Source organism: Choloepus didactylus, chromosome 13 (genome assembly GCF_015220235.1).
Source record: "Choloepus didactylus isolate mChoDid1 chromosome 13, mChoDid1.pri, whole genome shotgun sequence".
Lineage (NCBI taxonomy): Eukaryota > Metazoa > Chordata > Mammalia > Pilosa > Megalonychidae > Choloepus > Choloepus didactylus.
The window spans coordinates 26,044,453-26,057,988 of NC_051319.1; the positions used below are offsets into that span (position 1 = coordinate 26,044,453).

Here is a 13,536-nt window from a genome sequence, read left to right on the forward strand (position 1 = left end):
ATCAAATGGTAGGGTTCCTTGAAAGCAGAGACTGTGTCTTCCTCACCTTTGCATCCCCTGCAGCTCTTAAAACAAAACATCTTGCACAGAACAGGAACTAAATAATTATTTGTTGAAATGCACTTTACCTCTGTATCTAAATAAAGCCTATCTAAACAGGTCCATTTCCCAAACACTGAGGTTTTCCTCTTCTTTGTAGCCATCCCCTTCTTCTTGTTTTGTTTTCGGAAGGTTGATTTTGAACTGAAGGGACATTGCAGTTGTCTTGTCACTTAGCGTGATTTGAAAGTGAGAGTCTGTGCAGTGCTTTAGCCTGCCCTCAGCAATCAGGCCTCACACTCGCGAGGCTCTGATTGTAGGAGTTGCCTTATTTGCATTGATGAGGATGAGCCAGCTGCTAGAGCATACAGAACTGCACCTGACACAATCACCGAGTTCAGGATTAGCGCGGGGAATCAAGAATCCACTGTGCTGGGTGGCAATCTCGGCCCTACATTAGAGTCACTCATGCAAAATGACCCAAATTTGCAATGAGCACAATTAGCAATCCAAAGATGCATGCTAATGTGGGGGCCTGATCTTTTTCCTGCATTTTCCTAAATTAAAAACAATAAATATACTCTGTCCTAGACTGGTCTGGGCATGAAAATAATTCAGGAATGGTGGGATTGTAAAAAATGTGCAAACCCCAGAAAATGTGGATTTCTTTGGGTAACTAGGCACCCCCACCCCCACCTGAGCTATTAAGTTTGGCATCAAATAGGGTAAGGGCTTGGTGGTGTAATGGCCCTTTCTCAAACAGTAGAAAACAGCTATTCACAAAGATAAAATAGTAAAAAGAACAATAGCTATTTTATTTTGGGAAAAGGAAATTTAAACTTTAAAAAGGATTTGGAGACACTTTATATTGAGTATTAATATTTTCAAGGTTATGTTTGGGTCACACATAACCACAAGCACACTCAGTTATTTCAGAATTTCCTAAAAGTGCCAGAGATTGTGTTGAATTTTAATTAAACAGTGTATAAATCAAATTGAATATTCTCAAACCCTGGGCTGTGTGTCCATATGTTTGCAGTCTATAGGTATTGAAATGCTCACCTATACTTTAGAAAAAAACCTACAACATTTTGCAAAAATTGAATAAATGATCATTCGAAGCAAAAGCATGTAGTTCAAAAGCTAAACCTCCCATTGGAGAACAGAAAATTTAATGAGCTTTTAATGGAATGCAATGCTCAGAGTAGTAAATTATTTGTTAGTTGACGATGCAATCAGCATGCTGATTAAGGTTGCTTGGTTTTTTACTAAACATTAACTGAATGAAAACGGGTAGTCCTTGTTCTGCTTGGGGGGCTTTAAGGAAGCAAATGGACTTTCAGAACAGAGATTGTCAATAAAGGTGAGTGCACTCCAGGTGTCATTTGAATATGATGATAAAATACTTCTGATAAATATTTAAAAGCATTTTAAATCCACAATGTGCTCCTAGTGTATTGTGGACTCTGTTTAAAGAAACAGTGGGCCTTAGCAGGCCTAACAATCCCTCTATCTCTAGAAAGAATCCTCTAGATCTGGTTTCTTTTATTGCAAAAGAAAAGGGGGTAGTGGTATGATTTGAAAATATAAGCCAGCATGAACTCAGGGACCAGAAATTGTTTGGGAGTTTGGAATGTAAACCTTAAAAAAAAGAAAAAAAAGACAAAAAAAAAAAAGGAATAAATCAAAACAAAGAAAAAATATTCTGACAGCAAATAAAAGAAGAGACATCTGTTTCTCTGGATAGACTAAGATCAAAATTTAATTAAGTAATTTCAATATTTTGATGTTTTAAAATAATTGCTATTAGAATATATATATTTTTTTAATTTATAAAATATGGCATTCTGAGGGCATGAAGTATTGTGATATTAGAGTTATATGCTGTCTAATTTAGGAGGTCTGAAGAGGAATAAAAGAAAAAAATTGGAATGAAATCATGTAAGGTTTATTTTTTGTTTTTATATTGTTCATATAGAATTTATAAAATATATAATTTACCATATATTAATCAACATGTACATTAGCTATAAATCATTGTTTGTAAGAGAGAGACTCGGATTTTGTTACTAAATCTGTTTAAATGCTCGATTTATTCCCTGCCTCTCCCTAAGAGGGATTTTTTGTTTGTTTTTCTCCATACCAATTGAAGAATTATGGGTTTGTAGGTTAATTTCTTTAAACAGCTACAAAGTTCTTTTTCTATAAATCCCAATTAGTTTCATCATTGGTGATTCTCTGGCAATGATCAGGTACCCTTGAAATCCGATAAATAACTACCTCTCACTTTTAACTATTCCTGTTTATGACCCAAAAGGTTAAAAGCCTTTGACTGGCATTTGACTTCTGACCTCATATAAATGTTATCTTATCAGTTCCTGCTTGTTAACTTGTATTGAGTGCTTGTCCCTGATGGCTTTTAGATAAAGGGTTGTGTCTTTTTTTCTTTTCTTTTCTTTTTAAATATATTTCCTATTGAATTAAACCATTTGCTTTGTTCTATGACTAGTGCAGTCTCAGTCTACACAGCAGGCTGCTATAAACCTGTTTTTAAAAGCCCCAAATGTACATTTATTTATTCCCTACATTATTTTTACTTTAGCTTTATGGAAGGAATTTTTAAAATAAAGTATATAATTATTATAATAAATGGAAGTAATTACTAGTCATCTTAATCCTTTAACATGTTTCTCAAGAAGTTGGTTAGCTTAATATTCTCCCTTTTTAAAAAAAAATACAAAAAACAACAACAACAAACAATATTAGCTTTGCATTTTGCACCAGCATGAGATGAGTTAGAGAGATAATTTATGGAAATCTTGTCTCCCCACACTTCAGAAATCTGCCTAATGAGTGAGTCATCAGTAAGATATATCTTTTTTACAAAATCGAGTACAGACCATGAACTGTACATTTCCTAACCTTTGGGGAGGAAGGTGGTGGCCTAGCACCTTCCTCTGCCCTCCTGTCCTAAGAATTAAGAAAGATTTCAGCCTCTTATTCCATTTGCAGTTGTGTGTGTTCGCACATTCACGTATGTATGTGTGAGTCCTAGTCACTATGTACAAATCTAAATAAATTTGAATGTTTGCATTTTAATCTCTTTCCATACTTCAGTGGTATCATGAGAGCATTCCAGGCAGATGTGGATGCCTCAGAAGCTGTCTTATTTGCAAATGACCTACAGTGTGATTTCTAAACAAAATATTTCATTAATTTCTATGTGGAAAACAGGCAGTAAGGAGGGGGAAGAAGGAAGAGGCAGCCATCTTGGAGTCATTTTGCTTTTTAGACTCATTCTTTCTCTTCCTAAGGCTTGACAGAATATTTTCTTTATTTTTAATTGGCCCTGAACATAATGCAGGAGGCATCTACAAGAGACCTTTGTATTCCTGTTTGGAGTAGGAAAAAAGTTGTAACCTCTTTGGACTTTAAATAATAACTGCAACTATAGACAAACTACATCTATTATTCTCCAGCCTTCTAAATAAATATACATATAAATGAAGCATATGCCACAGCTTGTGAGAGACCTGTACAAAACCTATTAAGGGAAACAAATGTCTATTTGGACCATTCATTTACTCCTATCTAAAGAATTAATATGTCAGTAAAGTTATCTGCCCTTCCTCCTCCCCCATTCTTTCTTTTCTCCCCAAACACACATTCATAAGCACACACACAAACAACACACGTAGACACCCCCACGATGTAGAAATGGGAACCCTGGAAACTTTAAAAAAACAAAAAAACAAAGAGGAATTCCCTTTCTCTTGGATCATAAGTTTTTAAGAAAGAGTAAAAAAGACCAGCTTTTGTTTTATATTTTATTTTAATTTTCTGTGTGTGGAGAACTGCTTTGGCTCTGTCATGTCCCCGCACTGCTTTCATGATGCTCATATTTTGGCAACACACAGGTTTAATGCAATTTGTCCAAACTTTCAGTTTCAACTACTGCTTTTCTCAAAGTGGCCAGAGTTTAAAGACTGCAAAATACCACGGCAGGGGGAAAAACAAACCAACCCCCAAACTGATGCTGGTATTCACTGCTCTGACACATTCTCAAATGTTTTCTCTGTGGTTATAACACAAAAGCGCTTTCTTCTCTGTTTTGATGTGTTAAAGACCGGAAAGAGAGAGGACACTTCCAAGTGGTAAAATAAGTATTTGGAAAGCCCAGGGAAGGTGTTTCTCCTCTGAATGTCAATATCAATAATATGCGGTTACTTTACAGTTTAATATTAGTTAGATTTTAAAAAATAGAAACAGGGGCGAAACGTTAAATTTAAAGAAGTTTATCACAGCCACCGAAATTTTGGCTATCAAGGTTGCCTTCTGCTTTGTGTAATTAGAGGCACCTCTGAAGCCAGTTATTCTAGCATCTCTGAAAGAAGAAAAGTCCCTCTGAAAAGGGTATGAGTGGGTCAATAACAAATTATTGCCTAATTCTGATATTTGGCAGAAGAAACGACAAACTTTTATTCCTTTAAAGTAAGTAATATGAACTAATTTTTCTAGCCAGTATTATTTCTGGGTTGTTTTACTGAGTGAAGTAAATAAGGATTTGGAAGACAAATAAGGACCTGATGTCTAAATACTCCTATTCCAACAACCAAGTTCTCTGAGTTGAATCCCAGAATCCCTTTACAATTGTACTGTGTAGCCTGTTTTTGTGTTTTGTTTTGTTTTGTTTTTTAAAAAACCAAGATATGTACAGTCAAGCTGGATGATTTCAAAATTGGTGAAAGTTACTCTACCATTCTTATTTATATCTAATTAGCTGTTTTAATATGTGTTCATAATTCTTAGTATAACTAAGATGGAAAAAAGCACTTACTTAAGCCAGTTTCTGTATCAATCCAAATAAACTACTCCCCCAAACACTTTTGATTTAATATTTTTAAAATGTTGTAGTTGGAGGGACAAGAAGACGAAGGGAAATCAAGGCCCTCAGTTTTTCTGGAGAGCTGTTATCATCAAGCTTTATAAAATTGCTTAAAAGCGTATTGAAAAATATTGTTTATATGTTTATAAAGTACTCTAAGGCAATATTAAGAAAATTTAGTCCATTTGATTTTTTTTTCCCCCATTCCTTGCCTCAAAATCAAACCTGCTCAATTAGGAAAAGCAGAGACTTCCGTAATATTGTGGATCTTTTTGTGTGTCAGCAAAGAAATTGAGGCCACGGAGTCAGAAATACCAAATTTTTTAGAACCCAAGTTACTGCTGTTAAGGTTTTATCCTTTTCTTGGTGAGGACTGACGCAGATGGATTTCTAATTTCCTTTGGTCTCTGTCCTTTCTTTTGCATGTTTTATTTGCATAAATTGGCTTTGTCCTTTCTTATTAGAATGTTTAATTTGTGCACATTCTCCCCGATAGATTCTCACTCTCGCTCCACCCCACGCCCAACTTGTTGGGGTTTGCAATGGCTGGTGGTTTTCTTTAAAAATCTTTGTAATTCCAACTCAGAGAGTCAGGATCCTTTCTCTACCTATCTGGACATGCTCAAAGGTTATGCCCAGGATCATAAGCCATGTTCTTATCCTTCTTACAGGATAATAATTTAAAAATATCCATGGCCCGGACACACCTTGCCCTCTCCCCTGTGGCCTCGCCTGCCTGGAAGAATGAATATATCTATTCCCAAAGTTGATGCTTCTAAGTGACCAGTCAGATGCTAGCAGGTCAGCTGGCTGTCCTCTTGGACAGAGGGTCCATAAATCAGAGAAATGTTGGTGTGATTGAAAGAGGAAGGTAGTCCAGCCTGAGGGAAGCCACGTAAATCTGTCTCGGAGCTTTGTTCCTGGTAGGGAATGGGGTGAGAGTTGGGGTAGCTCCTGGGCTGTGGGCTGTTATTAATGCCCTGGCCCTCCTGCAGTGGGTGCTAACTTGTGCATGAGAGCTGCCACCGCCCTTCCCAAACATCAGCCGCTTGGAAAAGTCAAGCACGGCTGAGCCCTGATTTTCATTTAATAGTCAAAACCAAGATGCATTTGGACTGTGATGATAGGACAGCTCCCTTGAAAAGATTATTTGAACTACAAAGGCATTCATTTAGGGCTAGCGATGTTGCAAAAGGGCCTGCTAGAAATTAGCAGCCTGTCCTGGTATTTGGAGAGCAAGAGTGACAACTTATTGGAAGTTCTCAAGGAATCATTTATATTTCACACTCCACTAGGCAGCTGATTTGAGATTGTCTGTTAGCATAACAAAGGCTCTGAGCCTGTGAACTTCAGAAACCTTTCGACCTCTTAGCTGCTGGCATGAATAGCCCCCAGTCCTGCCTATAGAGATCTCCCAAAGCTCCCCTGTTCGTGGCTAAATTGTTAATCAGGGTAATTTAATATAGTTTTCAATATGCCTCATCTCTTATTGGGAAAGGTATTCACAACTCCCCTACCCCTGAAAAAAAAAGTTCTTTTATTCAAGTGTGAGAGGGGCAGCTGCAGACAGACCCCCATCCCTTGCTTTTCCCCCGGCTCCCCCTCCACAGCAGCGACGTTCTGAGCAGCAAACACAGTGCAGGGCCAGAAAAAGAAACTCGGAGCCAGGGCCTTGGCTTGCACCACAACCTGAACCTGAAACTCCAGCCTATTTATCCCAGGAACCGACGAAACAGTATCCCAAGGCCTAGCCATAACTGAAACCTCAGTGCCAACACACGGACGAGAGCGCGCGCGCGCGCACGCGCACACACGCACGCCACACCCCCTTCTCCACCCGCCCTTAACCACCACCGCCCCCTCCCCCTCGTCCCCAACTAAGCTTGTCTTGTGGCTCCCGACAGAACACACCAGACCCCAAGGCCTGCTAATTTTCATTTATCTCACTCTTTCGAAGCAGCCCACACCGTCCTGCACGCTCTTTCACAGGCACACTCAGCCGCATCCACTCCCAGCGTCACATACAGTTGCTCTCACCCGCTCCCTCGCACACTATCAATTCACATGCACATTAGTTAGCTGAAAAGAGCCGGAGCACAAATATATTCATTTTAATCCAGTTAAGACCTAAGAGGTCTCATAGGATATTATTCAATAGTTTGGAAACCAGGTATAAAACTCAGATTTGGCTACACTGTTTCATGTCAGATAGGCCTACAGCGTGCCTTTCTTTCGCTATCTAGCAGTACGTATTCTAGAAACAATAAAGTGAATAAAAACCAATCACGAGCAAACCTCCCAGCTTTAGGCAAGCACTCTGCTCAAATACTACGTGGTTGTGGTTGTTTAATGCCTCCGTTTTTAACATGCATGTGCAAATTCAGAATAGCAGTTTCATACAAAGAAGGTAAAAAATAGGAAATCACAATTTGGGTGTGTTCGTTCAAAAATAAAAAAATGGAAGGATACAATCTCTTCTTAGTTTTACTCTTTTTTTTTTTTCCTGGTGAGAATTTTAAGACATCCATAAAACGTATCTGAATATTTCCTGCTTGCTTTGGTGGTGATTTTCTGTGCAGTTGGTAGTCTGTGGGAGTTGAGGCCCAGCGTCTTGCTTCTTTCTGGAACAGCCATTTCTCATTCCTGCCCTGTTTTGGTTGACGTGCTTGTCTTAGTCTCCTGAAGTTGCAAAAAGCCAGGACCCAGTGCCTTCTTTCAATTTTTTTCTTCTGGTTAGTGTGTTCCCTAATAGGGAAGGGAGACTTCTCTCTTCTCTCACTTGGGATACTAATCTGGCATCTCAAAACTGCTGAGAGGTGGGAGACGAATTTCTGTTTACAGGATAAGGGAGAAGATTATTAAACCTCGAAAATCTGAAGTACAAATATAGACCCACACTTAATAAAACAAAACAAAACAACCCAGACTGTCCCCCCAGATAATTTTTCTTTGAGTTAAAAAAAAAAAAAAAAAAGAGGTTTCCTGGTCAATTTTTATTTTTAATCAATGCCCAGAGGTAATACTTTGGAATGGAAAATAAAATAAGTATATCCGATGATTACACTATGTGGCAATCCAAAAATCAGCATTTTACTTAAAAAACAAAACAAAAGAATCTGACAGCTTTAATGTCAACATTGTGGAAGTTTTTAGATTAAAAGTGCTTTTGTCAATAATCTATTCTGCAAGTAGTGATTTTAGTTTTCTTGATGTCTCAAACCAAAATATTTTTAAAATATTGACAATTATTACAAACCAGTGGGTAAATATTGATGATTTCTCTTATATAAAACTAAAATTACAAAATAATTCAGAAATAAATCAACAGAAATTTAACTTTCAAGAGATGTTTAGGGAGAAAAAAAATTACATCTTTTATGCCCAAGAAAGAAAAATACACAACTTGCATTTTTTTCAGTGCTTTTGCTTAACATTTTTTTCATTAGCCTTTTCTTCATTAGAATTTATGATCCATGTCCATCATTACACTTTCACATCTCTGATTTCTGTTAAATTTTTTAACAGAGTTTAATAAATATAAAGGGGGTAAAAAGGCCTATCTGCTTTCATCTAAGGTGCTTAATATTTCGTTTGCTTGTATTTGCATTTAATTTTTTTCCATGTTCTTAAGTTATTAGCATTTGGCTGAAATTAATTCTCTTTGGAGTTTGGAAGTAACAAGGGTATATTTTTAAAGGAATGTAACAACGTGATTTTGCTAAATTGTAATGTTTGCATGGGTTGGGTCACCTAATGCCCTTTCCAGCATGGCATAGTTTGGGCTTCATATTTGTCGAAGAAGAAGGGTTGGGGGGAGAAGGATGTATATTTGGAATGGTGTTTGACAGGGGGAATGAACGCAGACACCAGAACAATTATATTACAATCCCATTGGGAATGCCAGCACCAAATTTAGCCAGACTGATGGGGTACTGTCTAGACGGTCCCTTTTGTGTATCAGCTGTTTTTTCTCTGCTTTATTGCACCGCCTGAATGTGTGAGTTGAACATGCATATGGATCCCAAACATAACCATTCCTGCAACCATACATTGCTATTAAACTTCCTCTCATTTGGCTGAGAATCAAAGGTTGTGCATTCCTACTGTATTCCCTTTACAATATTTTGTAATTAAAATGCAGCTTCCAGAATTAGTTGTTTAACAAAGGTCATAAAATGAAGTAGAAGATGCCCAATCTGTTTCTTTATCTGGAAAAAAAAATGTACTAGGTAAATATTTCTATCTTCTCCAACATGTCCACCTCTTTTCTACTAAAGTAAAAGAAAGCCAGAAAGAAAAGAAAGAAAACAATGAGAGGAAAAGGGGCACAGTACATGTAAATTGCCACCTTTCTGTTTGAAAAGGGCAAAGGATAGGAAGAAAGAATATTTATTAAATGTTTACAGTGTAATTAATGGCAGTGTGTGTGGTTTTCATTTGCTCCCCCACCCTACCCCCCTTATTTGGTAAATCTAATAGAGTTCACTAATCAGGGTTCTTGTGAAGTCTTAGAAATAGATTCTCAAACTCTTTTAAATACATGCTTACAAGGTTGCTTTGGTGTTGTTGGGCAGATAGGAAATCCCGGAGACATTTCACATCTGGGGAACTGTTAGGATTTTGTGTTGTTTGTCAAGATGGTGCAGAAAGGCTGGGACTTAAATGATTACAGTATCCACACAAAACATTCATTGTTCAAAGGAAAAGGAATGCACCCTTATACAGGGTGCACACTTTGCAGGTGATGGGTATTAAGCTTGGATGCCTCTGCTAACAGCCAAGAATTTGAAATGAGTGCAAAATAATTATTCCAATTAGAAAGTGAGAAATAGAAAAACACAGTAATGCTAATGAAGCAGGAATCAGATCTATCTCTTTCTACGAAAGGTTTATCAGAAACTTTTGTCCACATCCTCCAACAACGAAAGGTGTAAGAAATTGGAATTCCGTGAAATTTTGAATCATAATAAATAAAAATCTTGCCTTATGAATCCACTGCAGCAGGAAGGAGGATCCCATGTTTCACAACACAGATACCTTTTTGGTAATAGGGTCACACAAACTTTACCTGGAGCAAGAATCCCCTTTTTCCTTTGCTGAATTTTTTTTTCCCCTTAATAAAAGGGAAAATGGTGTAAGTTTTTTACTCTTATGGAAAAGATGAAAGTAAAAGTTAGTGATAGAAAAAAAAAATAGTAGTTATAGTCTTGTTCCACACACCAAATTTTGTCAATTACTAGATAATGGAGTTTACATTTTTAAAATCATAATTCTCCATGCTTTACCCCTGGAGGTTAATAACTACTACCTACTATGGACAATGAAGATTTTATCCATCATTGGAGGATGGGGTTTTGAAGAGAGGGTTAGTGGAAAGAGAAAGTAAATCTTGTTCTCAGTTTTATTGAACAGGATAAGACTAAGAGTGTCTATTTTTTGGTTTGAAACATCTGATCAGCAAATTAACAATGATAAAATATGATCAGAGACATAAAATGGGGGAAATTTCCTGGTTGGAAGAATATGAGACTTGAACAAGTGACATTGAACCTGGAGACTCCCAATAGGCACTGTAAGCATTGGTGCTAGCAACCTCTGAGGCCTAGCTTTGGTATAATTGAGAAAGGAAAATATCTAACCAAAGGCAGGGGCACAGAGCAAAAGCAACTAAGACTGAGAAATACAGAAAGCAAGAAGAAAATGGGGGGTGAAAGGGTGGGTGGCTTGCAGGGGTGGTGAGTGAGAAAGAAAGAAACAGAGAGCCGAGAATGAATATTCTGAGCATTGTTTTAATCTAAACCAGAGACGCTTCCAGGAGAATGGATTTCAATGGAGCTGAGCCAAAAATAATTATAGAGATTTTCTTGTTTTGTTTTATGAATGAAGAGCATCTCTTTTCTCTGGAGATGCGAGAGTAAGAAAGGACCGGAGCCAAGAGATTGAAGTGATGAACCCCTGCCCCTTTACTTCCACACAGCACGTAGTAGACCTTTTTTTTTTCTTCCCTTCCAAAAGCTATTGGCACCAAATTGTGCTAGAAAGAGAGGGAAGTGGCAGCAGCCCTGAAAACTAGCTGGATTTTCTATTCCTAACAATAGCTTGTTTACTTTGATAGGGCTGAAGAATTGAAATTGGAGGCAAGAATGGGGTGGTGGTGGGGGCGGGGATACACATTTTAGGTTCTAGAAATGAAATTGAGCTATTTACAACTAAGAATATTTCCCTATTTGAGATACTTGAAACTTCCTTTGGGGTTTGTTTTACCAATTATGTTTGTTTCCTTGTATTTTTATCATCGATAGCAGGCTACTAAAGGAAATAAAATATTCTCTCAATTTTCCTCCATTTTCTATGTGATATGAAATCTTCACCTTGGAACTTTTTTTACAGGGAAAAAATTGTCATTTGTTAAAATAGCTCAGGCTATGACCGAATTTTGGTGCAAGCAATATAATATACTCCTCATATAAACAGGGGGAAAAGCTCTATACTAATTTGAAATACACAGGATTGGGGAAAAACCCACTAACATTAATAGACTTTAGGGGAGAAGGTAATCATAAACAACTCAACATTAATCTCTAAAAGGTATTAATTTTCTTCAGTTAAATTAGAAATTGACTTATATACAAATCACTCAGTATGGGCTGAACAAGAATATTCTCTCCAAGTCTGTTGTTTTAGGTGTTATGCCATGTTAAAGAGCCTGTTGTCATTTTTATCATCTGTAGATATTAATTATACAAGTATGTTTAAGGTGTCACTTTTGTCTTTGTATTACCTGACTTAAAAAAAAACAACATATTTCAGAAAACTAAGAACAAATCCTTTCCTCTAAGTCATGTTTTTCAATTTGTAAATAGTAACATTTTAATATTTGTTCTTATAAGTTTTAAAACTTTAGTTACCCAGTAGACAAAGAGCTGTAGTTAATGAGTTAACACCAGAATGACCTTGATATGAATTTAAAACAAGAAAAATTATTAATGTTATATTAATAGTCAAGATTATTTATAGACTTAAGCATAAACATCTCAGAAAATAGCAACAATAGATATAATTTCCTTTAAAATGTTTACATATTAAAATTGTTCCTGTTATCTATCAAAAAAGTATGGAAATGCATAGTGGTTGGCAGTAAAGTTATATGATGCTATTATGTGAGTATGTTTTTTTTTTTTTAATTTTTAAAGATGGAAAATGTCTTCATGTACGTGGGACTTTATTTAGGGATTTTCAAAACATGTTTTAAATGTCATTGTGAATATATTGTGTAAATCTGTAAATATGAATTTTATGAATCAACATTTAATTTAATTAATCACATTGATTTGCATGACATTTTTCTCCTCCTGAATCCATCCCCCCTCTGCTTTTTTTCATCCCTCTATTAAAAGCAATTCATTCGCAGTAGTAGGCTAATTTTTGAAGCAGATTTTACAAAATAAAACTGATAATAGTTATAGCAGAATTTTTAAAAGCATTCAACTTAGATTTGTTAGAAGTAGTAAGAATGAATATTTAAGTAAGAATATGAAGCTCTTAACCACATTAATTTTAAGATTATTTTTAAAAATCAAATTCTCCAAATAAGTAGATCCACTTTTTAAGGAGAGCAATTATTAATGTTAACTAACAAGAGTAATCACTAATACACTCTAAGCCAAAATAAGTATATGAGATTAGCAACAAATATTTATTTTTCCATGTTTTAAAGAAAATTTTACCTAATTTAAAATAATAACTTAAGGAAACTTGCAAATAGCAAAAGATTTAATATTTAATAACAATCAAAAACTTCAGATACAATTTGAGAATTTATATTTGGTTATACTGTGTCATTAAGATTGTTGAGGGAAGATTAGCCTACTAAAATATCTAGAATATTGCATACAATGTTATTATTAATGGCAATACAATGTATCACACTAACATGTGTATTTACTATCAAGCTCTAGAATTGATTAGAAAATGAGGAGATAGAAATAGATTTTCCATTGATGTGTTCTAAAGACATTACCTATAACTAACTTAAAATAAATCTAGAGTCCTTGGAATAGAGGAATATATAGATACATGAATATATATATGCTAAATGTAGATATATTTTCATTTGTTAGTATTTACCATCATATAAATAAAGCAGGTTTTTAAAAGAAAGGTGAAAAAAAGAACAAAAAGTATCCCATTCTACCTTGATCAATTCTTTCCTTGCCCCAAATTACTGAAGCAATTTCAGAGCTTTTCTCAGAAAAGTTGCATTTCACTTGAAAACCACCATTAAGATTTCCCCAAAGGACATCTTGTTTGTTTGTTCTTTTTATTTTGTAGTATGGAGCCCAGTATGTGGTTATGGGGGTGGGGGTGGGGGTGGGGTGGAATCAGCAAGAAGCAACTGAAAGGATTAGTATGATAACTTCCTTAAGCTTCAAGGGCTTGTTTGCTGGCCACAGATGCCAATATGGTATATAGATAAGACATATTAAGACTTTGAAAAGGGTTTTCCCACCCCTGAAAATTCAGAGACAAAAACAAGCTTCTTTCTTTGGCCCATATACTTTACTACACAGGCCCAGGAAGCCTGGCTAAAGATAGTTTCATCCAGCTCACAC

At 36.1% G+C, this 13,536-nt stretch overlaps 1 long non-coding RNA gene across 1 annotated transcript in view; it reads left to right on the forward strand.

The window, feature by feature from the left end:
• The first annotated feature begins 1,339 nt into the window (after positions 1-1,339).
• The window catches only part of LOC119508140, a 51,258-nt gene continuing 39,061 nt past the window's right edge, over positions 1,340-13,536 (forward strand). The window contains exon 1 of the long non-coding RNA XR_005211403.1: positions 1,340-1,402. This is a non-coding gene — a long non-coding RNA (uncharacterized LOC119508140). The remainder of the gene's footprint in view (positions 1,403-13,536) is intronic.